This window comes from Nothobranchius furzeri, chromosome 3 (assembly GCF_043380555.1).
Source record: "Nothobranchius furzeri strain GRZ-AD chromosome 3, NfurGRZ-RIMD1, whole genome shotgun sequence".
Taxonomy (NCBI): Eukaryota; Metazoa; Chordata; class Actinopteri; order Cyprinodontiformes; family Nothobranchiidae; genus Nothobranchius; species Nothobranchius furzeri.
The window spans coordinates 54,459,739-54,484,708 of record NC_091743.1 but is presented as its reverse complement, the minus strand read 5'-3'; the positions used below and the strand labels follow the sequence as shown (position 1 = coordinate 54,484,708).

The 24,970-nt window shown below is 39.8% G+C and overlaps 1 long non-coding RNA gene across 2 annotated transcripts; it reads left to right on the top strand.

Annotated features, from left to right (window-relative positions):
- Nucleotides 1-2,235: 2,235 nt before the first annotated feature.
- LOC139068985 (uncharacterized) lies at nt 2,236-6,749 on the top strand. 2 transcript variants are annotated; one of them, XR_011520216.1, is made up of 3 exons: nt 2,236-2,273; nt 3,255-3,432; nt 4,180-4,583. It is a non-coding gene; the product is annotated as an uncharacterized lncRNA (long non-coding RNA). The 2 variants fall into 2 exon arrangements; XR_011520215.1 differs by lacking the exon at nt 2,236-2,273 and adding an exon at nt 6,269-6,749 and having other exon boundaries at nt 2,967-3,432; nt 4,180-4,345.
- Nucleotides 6,750-24,970: the final 18,221 nt, after the last annotated feature.

Here is a 24,970-nt window from a genome sequence, read left to right as displayed (position 1 = left end):
GCAGCCAAAATGTATTTCTTTGAAATTTGAATTTAGAAAATGGTGGGAAAATGAATAACATTAAAACTATTTGACCTATGAGGCTGAAATTTGTGTAGAATAGAATAGAATAGAATAGAATAGAATAGAATAGAATAGAATAGAATAGAATAGAATAGAATAATCCTTATGTCCCACAATGTGGATATTGAGTCATAGCAGCTAGTTTGTAAAGTAAATGTTTTGCTCCAAGTTAAATATTCAGATTACAAACTAAATATGTTGGTGTGACCTAATTATTTAATTTGTAAAATAAACTTTTAAGTCTAAATTAAATATTTGGCTTGTAATATTAATATTTAGTTGGAAACTTTAACATTTATAAATGTATGAATAATCATGGTGAAAATATTACTTAGAAAAATGAACCACCTATTTTTACCTTCTGCTAGTTTATCTTAATTGCTGCAAAAATTATGTTTGATTTTAAATGGCACCACACAGATATGTACAGAAATACAAATTATTAATACTTTAAACTATCATTCACAGCATTTTAACCTATTAACATTTTAATTATATTTCAGTTGATTGCATTTTACTTCTTCCACCAAGTCTCAGAATTAGTTTTCTGAATTATATCGTACCAATTATCATTTTTTCTACAGTCTTTGTATTAAACCCAGTTACTAGGAACTACTTTTTCTTCTGCTTTCCACAGAACAACTCATTAACTATTCAGGAAAACGGTCAGATCGGACAGATAATGATATTAACTGCATTTTGCGATGTAGGTGATGACTAACATGCAGTTATTGTGTTATTTATAAATGGTGTGTTTTTACTGGTAATTCATCTCGAGTCCCAGTATTCATGTGCTCATGCCCGGGAAAGCACCTGGCTCACGTGATCACCATCAGTGAGCGGTTCACTAGCTGTAGCCAGCGCCGTAAGAACGCCGCTGCGCCGCTCATTGGTCCAGCCGACAATTGCGCGGCAGTCCTTGGCGGTGTAACCGGTTCTAACCGAACAGCGGCAAGAAAGATAAAGAACTGGAGGAAAGAACTTCAGCTGCAGGAATAAAGGGATTCGCAACATTCTCCAGTCTGCTGCAGGACAACGAAGACTGTTTTCTCGACGTAGATGCGTGGAGCATTGCATGTAAGTGTCCTTTCTCTTTACTGACTTTTAGTCTAACATTGCTTGCTCATAAGACTAGTCACCGATATTTGAGGAAGGAAAAGTTTGAGTAAACTGCCGTTCTGGTTCAAAATGTCTTACACGTGTACTGTTTGTAAATTCAAAACTGTGTCAACTCCCGCATTTATTCGACATGTTAAAATGCACAGCAATGTCGCTAACATTAGATTTCACTGTGGCTATATGCAAATTGTCCTTCTGCTTTTTCAACAGTAATTGCTCTTCAAACGCATATGTACAGAGTCCATAGCAAACGCAAGGACATGCTTTGACCTGCAAATTTGAGGGGTGCACACTTTATTGCATAATGAACTACATATGGAAAAGACTGCACTGCAAAAACTGATTTCTAAGAAAGTAAAAACACTCATTTTATGATCCAGATTTTCTAGTTTTGAGTAAAAAAAATCTGCCAGAGGTAAGCGGTAAGAGGTAAAAAGTTGCTTGGCTAGAATTTGTAAAACTAGCAAATAAATTGATTGTTTTTTGACTTAACTTGAGCAAAACCTTGCGAGATTTCATAACTGCTGCCTTTTAACCACGAACTGCTTTAAATTCCCTCCAAATTGATGGTCAATCGAAACAATGGAAAATTTGCAATAAGTACTGGAACAGAGCACGTTGCTATCTTTTGCCGCTGACCGCTCCTGCATGTCGCCTACCGTGGGTCGAATCCTTAATAAACACTAGAAATCCAAGAGGCCTTTGCAGCGCTTTGCTGCCCGGGCCTAATTAAAAGACAACTTACATGTGTTTTTCCTTTTTATTTCTTATTCTAATGCTTTGCTGGAGTATTAGATCGAGAGCAAAAGAATGTGATCAAAGCATCCCTAGTTGCATTTTGCGTTTTGTCCTGTTCTCTCTGAGCCTCAGTGCATATACCAGGGACTGTCTTCTACATTTGCCAATTGTAAAACTTAAAAAGGAGTCTGTTAAGCTGTGTTAAACACAGTTTACTGTGTTTTTATTTTTTATTTTTTTGTAAAAAGTTTAATTGTGCATTTTGTTCATCTCAATTCATCAGGTTACAACAACTCCTGCTGATGCAGAGGAACAGTTCATCCTCCCAAGCACCCCAAGGCTCATCGCACTTGGTAAAACTGTCATTTAGTAAAAGCAGATATAGAGAAAAATAAATCTTAAGTTGACATTAAGACTAGTGAGGAAGTGTCATTACTGCAGTGCCCAGGGAGAACATTCCAACACTGACTTGGTTGGTTGGGGATGAGACAATGATCATCCCCAGCCAACCTCCTGCCCACTCAGCCACTGCAACACTTTGCCAGGAAAGAGGGTTTGCGAAGCAGATCGCTCACGAAATTCGTGCGCTGCCTGCTTTTCCTCTGTTCACATCAGGCACAAAGTTTTCCTTCGCAATCAACAAGCGCTTCTGCTCAGCTGTTGCATTTCTTTTTTTAACTCTATGTTTACCAGGTACTAGCCCCCATTTACTGCTCTTTTCCTGTTTAAACACACCCCTGCGTCACCCTACCTATTTTTATATCTTCGGAAACTGCGCCGGTCCTGCTCAGCTCTTGTGTAATTAGACCAATTCCTTTAAAATTGGGTTCGTAAATAACTTGGTGTTTTTGGTATGAAACAATGCTACTGTATATATTTATCTTTGAATTAAACGTATTTGTTTATCTAAGCAAAACAGGTTCTCCCCCTCCCCATAGTTCAGCCTACACTGCGGGAATGGGTGTGTTTAATTTTCATCTCTAGTCTGTTTAGATACACAAATATGATTGCATTTATCAATCGGTGTTTTGTTTGAAAACTAGCTTTATTTTGTTAAATTTCATGGCCTGCCTCTTCTGTCTTTGACTTCCTGTCAGAACTGATGCAGCTCCCTTTCATAAAAAATAGAGCACACGCCAAAACAATTGCCACATGGCGTGAGCCTTCCCAGTGCTTCGCAGCTGCTGTGAACGACACCATAAGTCAACAAGGGCGCCGAATAGAAGCGCTCTTTGTTCCACGATGCTTAGCATCACTTCTGTGTCTGATGTGAACTATGTATCAGACATTACTTATTTGTAATTCAATTGTTGTTTTATATTTGATTATTGCAGGAGACACTATGTGGTCTGCGAACAAGTGGATGCTATCCATAGAGGGCAGAGTTGTAATCCCACTTTTGCCTCCCATACCGGATTTTACAACTGCCTTGGCTGTCCTGTTTGCCAGTTTCTATGTATTCAACATAGAATATCAGGTGGAAGCAGTCACAACACTGGAATTCGTTCAGAGGTATTGCTAATAACATTCTAACTTAACTTTGAGCTACAATTAAATTCAAGTTTATTTACAAATATTTAGAAAAATCTTAGAACTCTTCATAGTGCTGAAAGAATAGTAATTTAAAATTAGAACAGTCGGACAATATCTAAAATCATTTGCTCATACAAATATGTTCATTCAGGACAATAAACGCTGTAAGTCTAAATATCCAATCGGCGCCAAAATCATTACTATGTTTTAGCTGCACCTTGACTCTAAAGCTGCTATTCGTAATCTGCAAAATAAACTAGCTTACTCACTCAGAACTCTCACCCCTCCCATCAAGTAGCAGTCCTAGGCCATGCCCCACTGAGGAAGTGCGGTGATGTTCTGCTGCAAAATGTGCTACAAGCATAATGAGTCATGGAGCCACGTACATGCAGAAGTCTGTTTGTCGGGTGGGATTGTTTAATCATTGGTTTTGGACCAATCCATGTTTTTGGCTGAAGTTTAGACAAAATAACCACTTAATTATTTATGTTTTTCTTTAATCTCCACAAAATATTTCTAAGAATGTTGTGTTAAAATGTTAATAGGCATGAAAAAAATCTGTTAGATTACTTATTTTGCAGATTAAAGATAGCAGCTTTAAATTTCTTATCCTTTCAAGTTGATTTCTATAAGCTTTTTGATCTGTTCTGAGAGGACTTTTGTTATGATGATGTGCTCACCAAACTGTCCATAAGTTATATTAACCTATATTTTCATTTCTATTAGGTTCCTTGCCAGGATCAATCCAAATTCCATCAAGTGCACAGCCAAGGTCCAGACGAGCAGAAAAACTGGCAGAACTGTGAAGAGAAAGACAACGGATATAAATCCACGCGTCGTTTCATTCATGAACGCCTTCTCTGCATTTGACTGGCAAAACAGCTAGCTTAAGGTGAGGTTCTGATACTGGTCACTACATCTACGAAGATGGGTTTGGTCTTTATTTGTCAAAAGTAGCGTAAACATATGGAGCCCATAAGGGGACATGAGCAACAAAAATATTGTGCGTACCAGTAATTTTCTCGTGCGCACAATTTAATAACTTGTGCGTAAGAGATACTTTATCATCAGCTAATAAAAGTTAAAAGCCAGATGTTTTTGTCAAAAATTGGAATAGACTTTAATCATGAGTTGTAAGATCCACATCCCTACTGGCTATATTATTAGAATTATTCTCACAATCTATGACCTAATGCTTGGATGTGACCAGAGGGCTCATGCTGTAGGCTATGTGCGTTTGTAACAGATCATAGTCTTGGATTTGGAACTACAAAAACAAAGAAAAACGCTGAAATGAGGAAAAGCTGGCCAGAGAAATGGAATGTGCAACATTCCTTGGCACCCCTGGCTACTTTATGCAAAGAAACTTCATCTTCACTCATCACTACAGTTAATGGCATGCTACACTTGTAACGGGGTTGGGCGATTTGTATAATTTTTCCAACCTCCAATTGTCAGTCCAATAACTGACGATAGACGATACATTCGCAGATGTGTCTCTGAGCAACATAATCATGCACCGATTGAATTGCGAACAAAAAAGAAGCCCAATCATGGATATTTTAAATGGAAGCACAGCACATAGATGTTTGATGGAAGAGAAATTTATATTCTTCCTACTTATTGTTTAATTTTGTATCTGGTCGAGTGTACGTCACAACGGTTGTTATAAACACGTTTATAGTGTTATAAAGAAGCCTCATCTTTGTTTCCCTGTGGCGCACACCATTGTGGTATTTTATTTTACTTAAATATTTTCTTGTTTTAACATAGGCGTTTGCACCTGGGCGCATTAGTGACTTAGCAGGACAAAATGAAGGGAGTGAAGCATCCTGTCAGAGACATTGAGGATCTTTGTGTCTCTGGGAGGAAGCGGAGCCACAAGTGAGCCTCGTGAGGAGAATGGCGAACCTTATTGCAAAGCCAAATGCTACGGCTTTTTACATTACATTAGTGGTTATTTTGGTCTTGATAATGTCGACAATAATATCGTTTATTGTCAATAATTTGTTGAACAGCATTCCAGGTCAAGATGAACCTTAAATTAAATGAACCATGCAAGGAGAAATTCTTGGGGAAAAGATTTTTATTTTCACACAGGGATTAAGGATGGGTGCCGAATAGAGTTGGCTATCGATTCAAATTTCAAGAGTCGATTTGATTAAGATTCTCAAGATTTAGAACCGATTATTGCAATTCAGTTCAATTTGCTATATCCATTCAGGTCAGTGAACTCTTCTTTTTTTTTTTTTTTTTTTGCTGTTATCTGACTATGTAGTTGTGCAGTATATTAAAATAGTAACATTCAACAACAAACTAATGAAATATTAGCAGTTTAAAATGGCTGTAAGGCCCAATCTCTCTCTCTCAGAATGTAACTTTTCACAAACAAGCTGTCTGAATCAGCAAACTGAACCAGGAACAGCCAACAGAAGATGTAAGATGTACACACAAATGCATCAATGGAACACAAACCTAGGGCATTATGAACAATAAGAAAGTAAGAATCCATCCAAAAGCTATGTGCACACACACACAAACACACTTATTTTTTGATTTTTATACGGGCCTCACTAAACACAAATGCTTTTTAACCATATTTGTCAGATAAATTTTTTGGCTTGAACAGCTTCAGGGTTGACCTTCCCTTAAATGTAATCATTTGGTCCAAGAAAATGTCCATGTCTGGACCACAGATGGCTGGGATACGTGGAATATTCATTTGTGTTGCGCTCCTTGACTTCCATTGACTTCACATTCCCTCTTCATCTGTCTTAATTAGCTGAGTTTTTTATTGTGATTGTTTTATTTTCAGGACGTTGCTGTGGAGCAGCCCTACAGAACTGATGGACTGGGTGAGGGACCCTAAGAGGCAAGAAGTCTGTACCTAGAGTACACATTTTTTTTACATCGCGTTATATGGAAAAATAGTGTTTTTTTTGTTGACATGTCAATGCCACTGTTTTGACTGTTTTAAGGTTAATGAGGTTTGTAATATTGCAATATGTTCACAACATGTTCTAGAAACACGATGGTGATCATGTATCATTATTTATCTGGATACTTCTATCCATTGTTTTAAGTAGTTTTTGTGTTCTTTGAATACACAAATGTTCACAGCATGTATACAAAAATGTTGACATGTTATTGCCTGTTTTTATAGATATGGCTATGGCTAGTTGTATTGTAATGTGTGTACAACATGTTCTAAGAACTTAATGATGATTATACTTTTTTGCCAATGTTATCTGTGGATATTTATATCCATTGTTATAGAAATAAATGGGCAAATGTAACTTTTGTTGTCCTAATTTATTTAGTAAGATACAGCATAACATAAATCAAAAGAACACCTGCAATATTTTAACTTTAAAAGACAGTAATGCAATTTTTACTATACAGTTAAAGTACTATTTTTAGCCAAAAATACTAAACTTGGAATTTACTGTTATTTCATTTATAGTTAAAACACCAATGGTGTAATCACAAGCGCAGCAATTGAAAAATTAAATTTATTTTACAGTGAAACATGGTAGCAAAATTAGTTAATTTATAATTGCAGTAATCCTACTGTAAAAAGGGAAATTCATGCAGTGTTTTGAAGTACGGTTACAATAACAGTACTTTTACATAAACAGTAAAGCACTGTGTGTAGTTACAATTAATTTTGCAGTTATCCCAATATTACTGTAATATAAACAGTAATATATAAAATGTACTGTGTTAGATTTTGAAGTTAAAATAATGTATACTATAACAAAACATACAGTAAATGTTAGTTACTGTGTTCAGTTCTTTAGTTACAATACTGTATTTTTTTTTACAATAACTTACTGGTTTATTACTGTGAATTTTACAGTGTGTTTGTTATTTAATTTTCATAGTTACAATCACGTTACTGTAATATATACAGTGATACACAATATTTACTCTTTTTAATTTTACAGTAAGTCACTGCCATAACACATACAGTAAGTGTTAATTACAGTGTTCAGTTCTACAGCTACAATACTGTATTTTTTTTTACAATAACTTACTTGTCAATTGCTGCCGGTTAATTACTGTGAATTTCACAGTTGGCTTGTTATTTAATTTTACAGTTACAACAATGATACTGTAATATAAAAACCAGTACATGCTATTTACTGTGTTATATTTTACAGTAAATAAATAATACTGTAATATTACATACAGTAAATGTTAGTTACTGTGTTCTGTTCTACAGCTACAACACTGTAATTATTTTTACAATAAACTTACTTGTCAATTGCTGCCGGTTAATTACTGTGAATTTCACAGTTTGTTCGTTACAGTGTGTCTGTCGTTTCATTACGATCTTAATGTTCTCATCAGACGTCAGAATGCTAACCAAGCATGAATTGTTAATTTGCTCTTTCCATTCCTTCTTTCATTTCCCCTCCTTTTCCTCTGATCACTGGCTTCCCTCTCCATTGTAGGAGCAGCAAACTGCATTCAAGCCAATTAGTAAAGCCAAACATAAGAACAACCAGTCTCCTGGGCTAATGGACCAAGTCTCTTCTGTAGTAAATACCAACTGATTCTTCAAAGTATTGTCATTCAGCAGGGCCCTGCTGGCTCTGGTCCTTGTCACAAAAAAGGGCTTCCTTTGAAATGGCAGGCTCTACCCCAAACCACTGCATGTTTGAGATGGCGACAAAGGCTGAAAGGACAATCTCAATGGCTGATTTGGTCTGATAAAGGCAGATTACAGCTAACCAGGGTCATTTAATCAGATTAGAGGTTTGTGTTTTATTGTGTACCAAAGACAGGTCATGTGGCATATGAAATTAAATCCCACCCAGTCACAGAGGGGAAGTAGCAAAATGATCCGAGTTAGAAAGGAGGAAAGACGTAAACAGCAGAGCTAATGTGGGTGTAACATGGCAGCTACAGATTTGTAGGTGGTATGTGTGGCAGCTCTATTCCTAAAATCCAGAAGCTGAAAATAAGATTTCCCTGGTGAAAAATCACTAGAGCAGCGATAGGAGGGTTTCCCTTCATGTGCTAATTCCATGTATAATATTTCAACTGCTTTATACGATTCGAAAGAGAATATTCAGCAACTATTTTTGATTGGATGAGTCAAAAGAAAGCAAAATCTTTCTTCAGAATAACAAATAAAAAGAATCATGAGGAACATTACGTATGTGTGTGTGAGAGTGTGTGTGTGTGAGTGTGTGTGTGTGTGCGTGTGCGTGTGTGTGTGTGTAAAACGTGGCTTGTTTTCTTTTTTAGCCATACTTTTAATCAGTTTTATTTTACCTTCACTTTAAGTTTTATTAATTGTTATCTTTTTAATAATTTAAAGCCACTTGTGATTTTTCTCTGAATGATGCTAGCCTATATAAAAAACTTTCTTCTTCTTCTTCTTCTTCTTCTTCTTCTTCTTCTTCTTCTAAACACATCAGGGGCAATTCTATGGGGTGTTCAAGGTGGGCCAGTTTCACCCCAACAGCCAGCTTGGACCCCTTCCCGTGACCCTCTGCCGAGGGTGGAGCCTAAACATGAATAATTACTGATTTTTGTGATAATTTAGCTTAATGTGAGATGTAGAACTAAAGCATGTGCATGGATTTATCTGAGATAGAAAATTCTTTGACAAAAATTTTAATCTTGTAATGGAGATAAAAAAAACCTCAGATAATGCATTTTCTAGCAAAATAGATGTATTTTGAAAAAAACTGAAAATCTGTTTTATCTAAAGTAGCTGTAACTGAAGCAGATACAGCTTGCACCTTCTGATAATACCGAGGTATTTGAATATGTCTTAAGCCGGGTGTACACTGTGCAATTTTTGCACTGTTTTGAGCTGATTTTCCTCTCATGTGAGAATCTTTGAGGTCTGCTGGCCAGAGGAGACCAGAGACTAGCTTCCAGGAGCAGGGCCTGATGACGAGACTAGTTTCCAAGTAAACTCAAAAATTGTTGCTCAAACAGGAAAATGCATAAATGCAGCCAAAAATGGGATTGGTTTTTTTTTCATAAGGAAATAACAATATCACATAGTAAAAAGCTCCAAAAAGTGGATTTTCCATGATACGGCCCCTTTAACTGTTGAGTCATAAACTCTTCCAGTATTTCCCTGAAGGGGAAGCAAACTTTTATAGCCTGCAAAGAAGCGTAATCTAGAGACAAGCATGCAGTTTAAAAGAGTGATGATTCAGGCGTCAATCCTTTGGAGTTCTTTGTTTCATGTGAAAGTCAGCTGGAGAGAGAGCAAAGAATCCCAGTCATGTTTGTTGGTATGGGAAGACCCTGACGCCAGACTGAGCGTCGGTCCCACTGTCCGTTCTGGACATGAGAAAAACAGAGGAACACGAAGGGATGGGAACAAAAGTAGGAATGGGGCAGAACAAAAAGAACCATGAAAGGAGGGGATGGAGGGAAAGTACGTCAAAATGGGAAAGACTGAGGGTGATGCGAGTGAGACAGAACGACTGGAGGAGGAGGACAGGTGCCTGAAGGTTATTCTGGAGACAGAGCTTGGGGTGGAGGAGGGTGGATGGAGCAGATCCCTGCTGAGTGTCCGTCTTGGCCTCCTTTCTGCTCCAAAGGTGATCAAGACTTTAAACACTAAATATGTTGTTTCTTTATGTGTAAAAGTTTTAACATTTTCTCTCCTCCTTAATCCTTCAAATGAAGATAAGCTGAACACGTTCTTTGAGCGTTCTTGTTGAACCCCATCCTCCCCACTCCTCCGTGCTTTCATTCCACTCTTCTCACGCACATTTCTATCCATTTTCACTTCAAAGCCCCTCCATTATCTGTCATCTCTGAGGGCAATTAGGAACGGGGTGACTTTGAACGGCAGGCGCTGCATTATAACTACTCATCCCCTGTCATGAGGGCTTTTGTTGGGGGCTGCCCACTTTGATGGAGAGGATTCTGGGACCCTGGTAACCCCCGGCCTGGTCGCCCCTCCGCCCTCTAGCCATCCAACATTTTTGACTGGTAAACTGTGGAGTAACAGGGTGTGTAATTAAGTGGCAGTCAAAGCAGGTCCTGTTTAGATGTGTGACAGGCTTGGCGCGGTTCAGATGGCAGTTTGGGGAGGAGGGCTGCAGGGGGTCACAAGGCTTTTAGGGCGTCGGGGAGGGCGGTTCTGTGATGAATGAGAATAGCGGGAACACAAAAGTTGGGCTGTGGAGCACAGAATGGAAAAGCCCACTTTCTGGGAAATATTTACTCAGTTAATCAGCTGTCTGTGAGTGTTTTTAGTAGGGGTGGGAAAGCTGAAAACTGATCGATTACGTGTTTATACGAGTGCGGGCTTATCCAAGCAAACACAAACGCCACATTTAGCGGAGGTCTTCAGATGAATCTGCTAGCGTCAGTGTTTCTGCAAACTCATACTTTCAGTTTTGTTATTTACGGCATCTCTTCCTATCAGAGTGAAGCTGAGGCGTAGCGAAGCTGTCATCAAATTAATGCCATGTTATATTCCTGTTACTTTTTATAACAACTTTTACTGCTCCTCCCTGGCGGAAGTAGACTTTCACAGAGCCCCTCGGCGTGTGTGTTGAGTGGTATACGACTTCTTTTAAGGATGGTGGTTTTATTTAGCTGCTGAAATCCTGAAACGAGCCAAACGGTCACGTTCAAAGTGAAGACAGCTGTGGCTGTTCCTTCAAAGAGCGTGAATGGAGATACAGTAAAGGGATGTTTCTCACAATGTTTACAATGAAATTCTACATTTATTTGAAAAGATGTCTTCAACAACATTCAAAGCGTGCCATGTTTTCTTTCTACTCCTCTGGTATAAAATCCACAAAGCACATGCATTGTCTCATATGTGCACCTTTGTGTGGAATGCGGCGGTTGCGGTAGGAGGGGGCTGATTTAGCCGTGCTTTGATGCTCCCTCTAGTTAGTCGTCTCCCACCGAGCAGTGACATCCTGTCAGCATGAAGCCTCTTCTCATTCCTCGGGTTAGTCACTACATGACCACAAGATGTTTGTGTGTGTGTGTGTGTCTGTGTGTGTGTGTTTGAGAGAGAGATAAAGGGAGTTATTAAATGCTAGAGAAACAGTCACACATTTCCTGAACCTAAGGAATAACTGGATTACTCTCATAAAACCTGGGTTTATATTTGGGTGCATCTTTTATTTAAACTGATTATTTAGGATCAGTGGGACCTCATGAACATAAAATACAAACATTGTTTTTGAACAGTCAGCATAAAAAAATTAAAGTTTTTTTTAATGACTGCCCATATCATCCAAATAAATTATAGTAGTTATAGTGTGATGGGTTAAAATGTTATATTTACTGTTTACTGTGTTTACCAGTATGTATGATTTAATGAATAATAAAAAACGGGTTAATTATTGTTTGTTTACATTCGCATTGCTTGTCAGTACTTTTTCCGTTATGCATCTTAAACTTCATTACAATTTAGTCGTTGTAGTAACAAAGTGTGGCCACCGGAGGGAGTCTTGCGCTAGTGAGCCTTAGAAGAGAGCACGGCCTTCCTTTACTTGTACTGTAAGATGTAACCAGACCAATTGAATGTTCGGGAATGCACAATGTGGTATATTCGTTGTTTACTATGTTTTGGAGCTGTTGAATAAGATTTAGCCACCGTTAGCTGCTAGCCCGTAGCTGATGATGCTAACTAGCTAAGAAGACGAGGGTCGGTACTTTTCACTTGTTTCTTTGTGATGACTCTGTATGTATTTGAGTTGAATTAAGTCATTCAATACACGTTTGAGCAGAGGGAATGACGTGTCCGTGTTTCTTTTATCATTCACTCCCCTTTTCAGGAGTTCTACAATAGCATTTAAATACGATAATTACGCACATTTTTAACCTTAAAGTTCTAGGTTAAAACACCCTGTTCAAGTTGACAAAAGTGCAAAACATGCACCTTGGTCAGCTTTTATCACATTTTGAGGTTTTTCCCTCAACAGCAGGGGTATTCAATTCCAGGCCTGGAGGGTTAGTATCCAGCATGTTTTAGTGGTTTCTCTGCTCCAACACACTTGAATCAGTGGTTGAATCACCTCTGCTGCAGCTCATCAAGTAGATGCAAATTAATTGCCTGCTGATTGAAATCAGGTGTGTTGAAACAGGATTAAAACTAAAATGTGCACGTGAGTACCCCTGCTCTACAGACTGAGCATTAAGCATCTCTGTGAGGATTTTTGTTGGAGTCAACCTTTTCAGACATATCTCATCAAACACTGTTTGGATGAAACGTTCAGGAGGTAATCATGCTGTGCAGAGTCAACCCCAATGTGAGATTTTAAATTGAAACAATGATTTGACCACAGGTTTGTGCAGGGTCTGGTTTGTCCTAAAACCCAAATAAATTGGTTAAGTTGTTCAAAAACTAAAGTGTAGGCAAACCCACTCATCAGGTTCAAAGTGATCAAGTTTGCTGTGGTGCAGTTTTAGTTTATACTTTGATTAACACTGGACGTGCTGCTGCACATCCCACAATTAATGCACCAAGTTAAAGACGTGCATATGAAACAATATATTTTAATTACAGATGTAATTTTTATTCTCAGTTCAGAGACGTTGGTTTTGTTTCTGCAAGTGAGGGTCTACAAGTCTGTAAATGTGTCCTAAATGAAACATTTTACCATCTCGCCATCTGCACTTCCAGGTTTTCTGTCCCCTAAATGTGCTTACGTCGAGCCCCAAAGTTTGCTTAAAGTTGTGTACATTTTTCCACCATGTTTTTCCACTTTGCATGGAAAGTTGCTTATGCAGTTTTCAGACCCTGCTTTGTATGTATAGGCAAGCTTTATTAATGAGGCCCCTGTTATGTAATACATTTAGTTAACAATAATATTTTTCTTTGCTTATGTTGTAGGTTTGTCAGCAGAAATCCTACCCAAATGTTCAATGCTTCATCTTATTTCTATTACCTTGCAGCTCAGGATTTGAGTGTTTCTTTATTTAATCTTTACGCATTCTTGGAACAATATAAATTTTTTTTAATATTTCATTAGCATCACTTATTATGATTTGTACTCCTTTAAGTGTACTTTAGAAATTGTTCTTGATTAAAAAAACAAAACTTCAGTTTTTAAAAATGAGTTAGTGCCTGTTAAACGATGAAAGACTAAAACAGCAGCAGTATTTGGCTTTGTTTTGGTTTGCGGCCTCACCAAGATGGTGTTGCCCCATAATGCATGGTGCTCTGTCACTGGTTGGAAAGTTCTCAGTCAGACACTTTTATTAATCTGAATTCATTCATCCATAGCCTCCTTGTCCACCATCACTTGTAATAACATGGCAATGTTGAACAATGAAGGATGAATTATTTTCTTGACAAATTAATATGAATTTTAAATATTATTTTTTGGACTTTTAAAATAATTTTATCATTGGCATGTTTGAAAAAAAAAACCCACAAGAAAACAAGTGTGAGAGAAAAACTGAAACATTAACATGGTTCTTCTTCCTGAACGTTAGTTGTTTAACTCTACTAAGCATTCATCTCCCAGAGGCTTGGAGGAATTTGTTGTAATTACATCTCCACCACATTATAAATAATCATCTGCCTAATAAAGCAATATACACAAGCCTGCAGGGCCTTCGACACTGTCACTTAGGTGTGATCTGGAATCAAAAGTGAACCCAGGTCTCACGGCACCTTAATTGTACAGTGGAGGGAGCCTGTGGGTGGTTGAGGTTTCAAATAGCTTTAATTGGTGCTGAGGTAACAAACAGGTAACAGAACCGTTGGGAAAATATAGCCCGAAGGTCAACAACAAAAAACGGTGAGAGTGTTACAAGAGCAAAACAAGGCCTCACTGCTTCGGAAAATATTGTAAATGACTCTGTGTGTGATTTAATGGTTTTCTACTTAGGTCAGATAATTATTTTAATTCCCCTTTTCTTTCATTTCTTTCTTTCTTTCTTTTTTGTTTTCACATGCACAATGTGCTCTCTGTTGTGTGATGGGAAGGGGGGGGTTACACTCCTCTTTCAACTCACACACTCCCCCTTTCAACTCCCTCATCCCCAAACACAAAACTGTGAAGTCCTAATGAGTAATAATCCCTATTCCTGCCCCGGCTCAGAAGGGAGAGTCAAGCAGCGTCACTGACCCAGGTTTTCGACAGCACGTTCCAAAGATTAAGCAAACACTGGTAATTGCCCTTGAGATCAGGTTCTGTTTTGACTGATGTCGCCCCATGCCGCCCAGTGTGCATTTGATCTGCAGTGGGATGGCAGCAGCGCTCCTCGTTTACTCCTCACATCTCAGCTCCACGAGGAGGGACGGCCTGCCGTCATCATGAGTGAGTTTGTGGACATTTCCTGCAAAGTTTCTGTTTGCTGCTTATCCGTGGCCATCCTCTGATCAAATTGTCGAGAGTTGTTTTTGAAAAATGGACCAATAATCCAACCAAAAAGTCCTGCATGTGCCAAGTTTTAAATAAAGCCAAGTGTTCGGTAACACACTGACATAACTAAATACATTTCTAATCAAGTGAAATTCAGTCCAAAATCTCACCCCATGGTGATTTAGGAGGTTTCAATGGAAAAATAGATGTTCAATTAGATGCTTTCATGGTGGATATTATGCTGATTAAAAACATTTCCTGAGCAGTTACATTGATGGAAACAAATCATGTCCAGACGACCACAAGGGCTGGCTAAAGGGCAAATTCTCAAAAAGTTAAGTACAAAAAATGTAGGAAGATTTTTAAACATCTACACAACACACTAACTTTTGCTTCATTGCCATTTCTAATAACTCTCAGCTAGAAACTATCAGATCTAGACTTGGTGCACACCAAAACCCAGTATTCAGTTTATTTTTGGCCTGTTTTCAAACAGACGTCACAGAAACATGACATGCCTGACAAATGATTGCACAGATGAGCCAGAAGCTCTTTGCAGTCAGTCATGACAACCTCTCAGAGAGTTACAGCTGACCTTGTCAGCGGGCTTGGATCAAACCAGTCAGGAGCACTATCGTGTCAGCCGAGTGTGACCTGAAAAGATCAAACCAGAGGTGGGGTTAATGCCTGCTGGAGCCATCAGCCTGCTTTTCATTTTCTACCTGCTGAATCATCTCAGTGTTGATATTGAGGGGGAAAAAAGTCAAGTTTTTTTTCAAGTAAATTTGACATGTCAATTATGGTGGATTTACTGTTATTAGGGTGTTTGCTCCAAATGAATCCACCCTGTGAGCTGCTGGGATTAAAGGTGCATTTGACATTTCTTCTGGGATGTTTGATGAAGGAAATCTGTAAATGTTTGTTTTCATCTCCATGTAGGCACACAGTTTGGCTTTCAAAATTAGATATCTTAACAATGTGTTTTATGTCAAATTTATTTATAAAATTCACTTATGCATGAAGACTCACTGGCCACTTTATTAGGTACAACTTGCCAGGAACTGGTTGGACTGCTGTTTGTCTTCGGAACTGCTTAAAAGAAATACTCTGACTTTTTTCTTAAGTTATAACAGCCTTTTGGTCGATACAAAACATGTCCATGAAGTTTTTTGCACTAAATCCCTCTTCCATGAACATATTCCAGCAGTTTTATTCTTGACATTTTCAGTACCCTCCAGAATTAGTCGTTTCAGGGCTTTGTTACTTTAAAGTGACAGTGTGTATTTTCCCTGGCGATAGGGGGCAGTACATACCTAAATCATTGCAAGCAAGCAGTATTTTTGTGTTCAAGTAAAACTTTATATACGGATGGTCATTAGGGTCAAAAATCCCTGGGAGCACAAACTCCAGTAAAATAACAAGAACATCACATTCCCTTTCCTGGCAATGAGTGAAGAGGTAACTGTGTAAAACAACAACATTTATTAATGCTAAAAGTTTTGTGACCATTTGTTACAAATCAGTAAATGCATTCTGTCCTCACGGGCTAGCAAATATGGCATCCAATATGGCGTCGCCCAGAGACTTAGACCCATGTATTTTAGAACAGATTTTTATGGTTATATGTTAGTATGGAACTGCAAATATTTTTCATCAATTGGGCATCTTTAAATTCATTTCAACATTATGATGGATATTACCAGAGACAATAGTAAAAACTACACACTGTCACTTTAAGAAAACAAGCTGCCTGTTAAATTCAGAATAGATTTTAAGATCTTCCTTCTCACATATAAAGCTCTTAATAATCAGGCTGCATGGTGACGCAGTGGTTAGCACTGTTGCCTCGCAGCACGAAGGTTGCAGGTTCGAAACTCGGCTCGGCTGCGGCCTTTCTGCGTGGAGTTGCGTGTTCTCCCCATGCATGCCTGGGTTTCCTCCGGGTACTCCGGTTTCCCCCACAGATCACAACATGCCCTATAGGTTAGAAATTGTAAGTCGCTTTGGATAAAAGTGTCTCCTAAATGAATAAACATAAACATAAAGGATCTTCTGACATCCTTTAACTCTGCTGTCAGAGACGCTAGGGTTTCCTATTTTTCCAACCTTGTGTCCCAAAGCAAAGGGAACCCCAAGGTGCTGTTTAACACCATTAGCAGCATTGTCTCTGTGAGGGATCAAGCTGAATGAGTGGAGGAACACAGGCAATTTAATCCATCACAGTCTCTCCTGCCTCTCCAACAGCCTCCATCCACTCTGTTGCAGACTGTGAGAACTTTCTGTCTTTCTTTGTGGACAAAGTCAATAAGGTTAGATCTAGCATCTCTCCTTCAGCCTTATCGCTGCCTCTCCCGACTCCAACCAGGCCCATCATCCTAGATAGCTTTGCTCCTGTTTCTTTGCCTGAGTTAACCAAACTAGTTAACTCTATGAAGACATCTGCATGCCCCCTCGACATCTTACCCTCATCTTTGTTTAAAAGTGCTTTTCAGTCCATCGGTCCCAGCGTGCTTTCTATAATTAATGCTTCTCTGGTTTCTGGTCAGGTCCCTGCTTACTTTAAGAACGCTGTAATCGACCCGCTTCTTAAAAAAACGAGTCTCGACCCCTCTCTCCATAGCAGCTTCAGACCCATCTCTAAACTTCCGTTCATCTCCAAGATCTTGGAAAAGGTTGTGGCTAAACAACTCACAGCTGCTCTTGATGAACATAACATCTATGATTGCTTACAGTCAGGTTTTCGTAGAGCTCATTCTACTGAAATAGCTCTTCTTAGGGTCTCTAATGACCTTCTGACTCACAGTGATGCAGGGGACTGTTCTGTTCTGGTCCTGCTGGACCTGACTGCAGCCTTTGACACTGTTGACCATCACCTGCTACTGGAGAGACTGGGTAGGCCTATCAGGAACTGCTCTGGAGTGGTTCTCCTCTCATCTTTCTGAGCACTCCTTTTCTGTGGCCGTCTCCAAGTTTAGGTCCTCCACCACCTCCCTTACCCATGGTGTCCCACAAGGTTCTGTGCTGGGGTCTCTGCTCTTCCTCCTCTATCTGCTTCCTCTTCAGCACATCCTGAGCTCCTTCAAAGGAATCTCCTACCATCTGTATGCAGATGACATCCAACTATACATCTCCTTTAAGCCCCATGAGATGTCTAAGCTGCAGCTGTTACACACCTGCTTGGACTCTATCGAAACCTGGATGGCTGGGAGCTTTCTACAGCTGAATGAAGATAAGACTGAGATCCTCATCTGTGCCCCAGACAAGCTGGTTCCCTAAGTCAGAGACTCTCTTGGTCAGCTTGCTTCTCACACCAAACCTTCTGTCAGGAATCTTGGCGTGACCTTTGACCCAGCTCTCACCCTGGATTCTCATGTCAGTTCTCTTGTTTGCTCTTCCTTCTTCCATCTCAGGAACATTGCTAAGCTGAGTCCAATTCTGTCCTGCTCTGAACTTGAGACAGTTATCCACACCTTCATCTCCTCATGCTTAGACTAATTCAACTCCCTGAACTGTCTACAGGTGGTTCCGAATGCCTGTGCTCGGCTTCTGACCAAGTCCTCCAAACACACCCACATCACCCCGCTTCTCCTCCAGCTTCACTGGCTGCCAGTCAACTTCAGGGTTCATTTCAAGATCCTGGTTCTGGTCTATAGCGCCTTACATGGACAAGCACCATCTTACATTGGTGATCTTAGTCCCTACACCCCCAGCAGGTCCCTGAGGTCCAGTGAGCAAAGCCTACTGGTTGTGCAGTGCACGAGGCTAAAGACCAAAGGTGACAGATCATTTGCTGCTTTGGCCCCCAGACTCTGGAACTCTCTCCCCCTGAGCCTGAGATCAGTGGACTCCTTTAAAAAGCAGCTGAAAACTCACTTGTTCAAGCTGGCTTTTGTATGACCTTCTTCACCACTCTCTCTTTATTCTGCTCTCCCCACCTATTCCACCTTCCTCAGGATCCACTGATTTCCCTCTTTCCTATTCACTTTCTTGACATTTTTAATCACAATTGCCTATTTTTTGCTAATTTTAAACATACAGGTGCTGGCCAGTAAATTAGAATATCATCAAAAGGTTGAAAATATTTCAGTAATTCCATTCAAAACGTGAAACTTGTACATTATATTCATGCAATGCACACAGACCAATGTATTTCCGATGTTTATTACGTTTAATTTTGATATTTATAGGTGACAACCAATGAAAACATCAAATCTGGTATCTCAGAAAATTAGAATATTCTAAAGGCCAATGAAAAAATGTTTGTTTCTCTAATGTTGGCCAACTGAAAAGAATGAACATGAAAAGAATGTGCATGTATAGCACTCAATACTTAGTCGGGGCTCCTTTTGCCTCAATAACTGCAGTAATGCGGCGTGGCATGGACTCGATCAGTCTGTGGCACTGCTCAGGTGTTATGAGAGCCCAGGTTGCTCTGATAGTCGTCTTCAGCTCCTCTGCATTGTTGGGTCTAGCGTATTGCATCCTCCGCTTCACAATACCCCATAGATTTTCTATGGGGTTAAGGTCAGGCGAGTTTGCTGGCCAATCAAGGACAGGGATACCATGGTCCTTGAACCAGGTGCTGGTGGTTTTGGCACTGTGTGCAGGTGCCAAGTCCTGTTGAAAGGTGAAGTCTGCATCCCCATAAAGTTGGTCAGCAGCAGGAAGCATGAAGTGCTCTAAAACTTCCTGGTAGACGGCTGCATTGACCCTGGACCTCAGGAAACAGAGTGGGCCAACACCGGCAGATGACATGGCACCCCACACCATCACTGACGGTGGAAACTTTACACTGGACCTCATGCAACGTGGATTCTGTGCTTCTCCGCTCTTCCTCCAGACTCTGGGTCCTTGATTTCCAAAGGAAATGCAGAACTTGCTTTCATCAGAAAACATAACTTTGGACCACTCAGCATCAGTCCAGTCCTTTTTGTCCTTGGCCCAGGCGAGACGCTTCTTGCGCTGTTTCATGTTCAAGAGTGGCTTGACACACGGAATGCGACACCTGAATCCCATGTCTTTCATGAGTCTCCTCGTGGTGGTTCTTGAAGCGCTGACTCCAGCTGCAGTCCACTCTTTGTGGATCTCCCCCACATTTTTGAATGGGTTTGTCGTCACAATTCTCTGCAGGGTGCGGTTATCCCTAGAGCTTGTACACTTTTTTCTACCACATTTTTTCCGTCCCTTCGCCTGTCTGTTAATGTGCTTGGACACAGAGCTCTGCGAACAGCCAGCTTCTTTAGCAATCACCTTTTGTGTCTTGCCCTCCTTGTGCAAGGTGTCAATGATTGTCTTTTGGACAGCTGTTAAGTCAGAAGTCTTCCCCATGATTGTGGTGCCTTCAAAACAAGACTGAGGGACCTTTTAAAGGCCTTTGCAGGTGTTTTGAGTAAATCAGCTGATTAGAGTGGCAGCAGGTGTCTTCTATATTCAGCCTTTTCAGAATATTCTAATTTTTTGAGATACCAAATTTGGAGTTTTCATTAGTTGTCACTTATGAATATCAAATTTAAATGTAATGAACATCGGAAATACATTGGTCTGTGTGCATTGCATGAATATAATGTACAAGTTTCACGTTTTGAATGGAATTACTGAAATATTTTCAACCTTTTGATGATATTCTAATTTACTGGCCAGCACCTGTATTTTAACCATTTTCTAAATTCTTTTTTATGTTTTTACTTTTTTTTTGTGAAGCGCCTCGTGATTTTTATCTTGAGAGGCGCCATAGAAATTATATTTTCTTCTTCTTCTTCTGGTGGTTCCCAGAATATCTAAAAATAGGACGGGCGGCAGATCTTTTAGTTATCAGGCTCCTCTCTTGTGAAACCAGCTCCCAGCTTTAGTCCGTGAGGCAGACACCTTGTCTACTTTTAAGACTAGGCTTAAAACATTTTTATTTGATAGGGCCTATGGTTAAAATCTGATGTTAGCCTAGATCTGGACAAGTGGGGCAGTAGAGGGAGGTGGAGTGTACAGTCGATAAAGACGGCTCTCCCTTGCCCTGCCTCCAACATGCCTCCATCTAAAAGGCTAGGTTATCCAGAGTTATCTCTGTAGTTATGCTGCTATAGGCTTAGACTGCTGGAGGACACACTGACCACTTCCCACACTCTACTACTTTCTTCTAGAATCTGCTCTTTAACTGTATTATTTCCTGCTATTTCAGCTGTTAACTTTATTTTTTCTCTAAGTGTTTTTCTCCCCAGAAGAAGCTACAATGATGTTTTGCTGAGCTATGGTAGCCTCATGGAGGGGGACATAGTCTTGAACACTGTTGCTAACCATTTAAACATTCTCCCTCTCCTGATAATAACATTTTACTTTCCTTGACATTGAATGTGCTACTACTAGTTTACCCTTTAATTATATATTCACTAGGATAAATACAACAAAGTTTATCTCTCACCAAATAGAATATTTACTAAGAAATCACAATGTAACCATACACTACTTGGTATATATGTTATGTGTGTGTTTGTTGGTGTGTGTGTGTGTGTGTGTGTGTGTGTGTAGGGGGGGGGGGGGGGGGGGTTTGGTGTATGTGTGTGTCTGCTCTGTCTTCTTGATCTCCAGTGAGTCATGGTGGATGGCTGCTGAAGCTTAGTTTATGCTTGATGCAATCACTTTCCGCTTGGTGATGCGGCTCGCGGATGGAACGTGCTTCACAACTTGCAGCGTTTATGGTTCATGCGGCTCGTCTCTGCGGTGAGCCAATATTCTCCCAAACTGAATGGGGCAGCATGGAACTCTACAGCATGTATCCAACACTACGCCATAGTAGAAGTAGAAATTACTGTTTACAACATTGCATTTCATCATTTTTAACAGCGTCCTCCTCTTTTCCGACAGTGCGAGCTATTTCTCTCCAAGAATTATTAACAACATGTTGATCACGGTGATCTCTGAGAGCTGAATCATACAAATGTCTGTATTTACGAACCTCTGCCATACTAGTTCTTGCCGGTCCGCCATGTTTTTCCACGTCCGACCATCCACGTGGTTAGAAATTTTCCTAGGTGTGCGTTGCGGAAATTTTGGGCCGTGCAGAGGCGCAGTGGAGGGGCGTGGTTGTTAAAATGACGCAATTTCGCCACGCGGAGCCGTGCAGACCTCACGGACGCGTCAAGCATAAACCAACCTTTATACTGAGCCAGGATCCTCTGGAGGTTTCTTCCTGTTAAAAGGGAGTTTTCCTCTCCACTCTTGCAAAATGCTTGCTTAGTATGAGGATTGCTGTAAAGTTATGCAATTTGCTGGATTCCTTATATAGGAAACTTTTTTCTGATTGGCTTAATGAACTGACCTGTATTGCAATGTTTATTATGGAAAGTGCCTTGAAACAACTCTTGTCGTTATTTGGCACTATATACGTAAATAAACCTGAATTGAATTGAAAAGCTGAAACTGGCCACACCCACCCCGCTCAGTTAATTATAAGCTGAGAAGCACGTCAGAGGCAGTTCTAAGCTAAATCCCCCATTTGTAACATCACCAACGAGGACTTATGAAACAGCTTGTTTTAGACACATAATTGCTAATAAACACTGACAGAAACTGGATGGATGGATTTTTTTTTCATGTTCGGAGTTTTATAGAGGCAGTAGAGACATACATGGCAGCAAACAATGATGCAAAAGGGATTTTTGCACATGTCCTGTTTAACTCTTGACGTGAGATTGACTCAACAAGATGCCGGAAACATGCCTGAGAGGTTCTGATTCTTGCTGACATGACAGCATCACATGGATTTGTCAGCTGCTCATCCATGTTTTGAGTATAAACAAATTGCTGCAATTTCTTTGGCTGGTTGGGTGTTTGAGGTGACAAGCAATTTAACAAGTATACCTACCTACCATATCTGTTTGTTTGTTTATTTATTTGTTTATTTATCAAATATAAAGTGTGAGTGTATATGTGTGTGTGTGTGTGTGTGTGTGTGTGTGTGTGTGTGTGTGTGTGTGTGTGTGTGTGTGTGTGTGTGTGTGTGTGTGTGTGTGTGTGTTTGTATAGATGGATATAGATATAAAAATATAAACAACTTCCAAAACCAGTTTTCAGTATCTGGTGTTGTATTTTAAATTTGCATGATTGGATCAATTAGTTGATAATGTTAAGAGTGTTTTTATTGATTTGATGATTAAGTTGTTAGTGACTACATGAGCAGTTGTGCTCTGAAAGTTATGAGGAAGTCTCAGGCTCTAAATGGGCATAATGACAACCTGCAGGCAAAGCTAATACCAATAAAACTGCCCGACAACGTTACAGGAATGTTGCCTGGATTAATGAAGCCTACCAGGCTCTCTTCTGTCTGGTGCCAAGGCACATGTGGAACCTCTAAAAGGCTGTGCTTTCTGGTGGAGTGAATTACCCCCTCAAACCAGTCACACCGGGATATCAGGATGCAGCGCTGACTGAAGTTAAAAGATCCAACGCAGGACACAATCCCCTAAAAGCATTACTGTATACACGCAAGCTCACGGGGATTGCTTGTGTACGATTAAACGTAAATACACAGACAGGAACTTGGTTTGCTGGGAGATCAGTGATGGAGTAAACACTGAGTCAAAGCCAGATATGGCAAAAGAAAAAGAAAAAAATCTCAGATAGGTCAATCCAATTTTCTGTGCAGCTGAAACGATGCATTGTTTAGACGTGGTAAATCATGCATTTGTGGAGTATAAATTTAGTGTTTAGAATCGCTTACATTGTGTTTTATGTTAAATGAAATATAATAGGGAAGTGCAAAGCAAAGTGAAACCAGAGGAATGTGAGAGGCCTTGATTTAGTAGACACAACAGAGAGGCAACATGATGAAGAAGACCCGCAGAGGGAAGGAGGGAGGGAGGATGAGGGGTATCCTTGCGTAATTGGTGAAGAGACATGGGGGCCAATTCAGGCCTTGAGCTGATATTAAAGTGACCAAAGAGACTCCAGACACAACAGGAATCTAAACACTTCTGGCTCCACTGAGGAATGAGCATCCTACACCAACTTATCTCAGACATCCCTCTGCAAACTGGGTTGCCAGTCTGGCTGCCCAATAATCTCCCAGTTTAGATATGGCCTGCTTTAATTTAAATGTCTGTAGGTGGTGAAACTCAGTCCATAAAACCCTTCAAGTTTTTAAATCCAGTTTACTGTAGTGACAAATGAGTCAACGTGCTAGCAAAGTAATTGTGCAACACACCTTAATGGATTACAGTATTCCTTAATGATGGTCATTAAGCTCATTTAGAGACTTTTTGAGTTTTTACATAAACAACCAAGCTGCTGATGTGATAATAATGAACAAAAAACTACTTTGGCTTCTGGCTTTTAACACTGACAATTTTAGTTACCAGGCAATTGCTGTGTGTCAATATATTTATATTATTTTATCTTCAGGTTTACATGTCTAACACACACATACACACAGCATGTACAATCGTGGCCAAAAGATATGAGAATGACACAAATAGTGATGCAATAATAACCACTAATGCTTGTATCCAAAATGCTCAGTTGTCCCCGTCCAGCTTTAGATTTTATTTCTAAATGAGACATAAAGACTGTGACACATGAAGGTTTTCTAATCTCAACCCTGTGGGGTTTTACTGACCACAGTTTCTCACGCAGTCTCACACATCTATCAGATGTTTCCATCCTTCATACTCCTCAAAGTCTGTTTACAGTGCTGCACACTGTGATTAACATGTGGCCTCAGGAGGATTGTTTTATTTCGTTTTTAAATTACATGTTCAATTATTCTGCGACACACTTAGGACGAGGGGCTACTCGTGTGCGCAAACGTCACGGTGTATTTTAATCTTGAAATAATAGAAGGTGAACTAGGAAGTTTGGATTGGTTTTAGCACCCCCTAGTGTCTGTTTGTAGAATCAAAACCAAATCTTATCTCCCCGCTGTGCGTTTGTCTTTTTAACACCTTAATCTAACAGCTGAAATGTCTCCCCAGCCTTCATTAGTTTCTACGGGTGTGGCTCATCACTAAATTAAACAAATCAGCTGTGTTCATGATCTGAAACATGAAAAAGTTGCAAAGTATCCCTTTAATGTAAAAGTCCTACAAAATAACAATTGGCGAGTGCGCAACTGCACATGTGCGCTACCAGTTTGGTCATTGTGAATTGATCTTATGAGTGACTAATTGTGGCTGTGTGTCTGTGTTCGCCCTGTGACGAACCAGCGACCT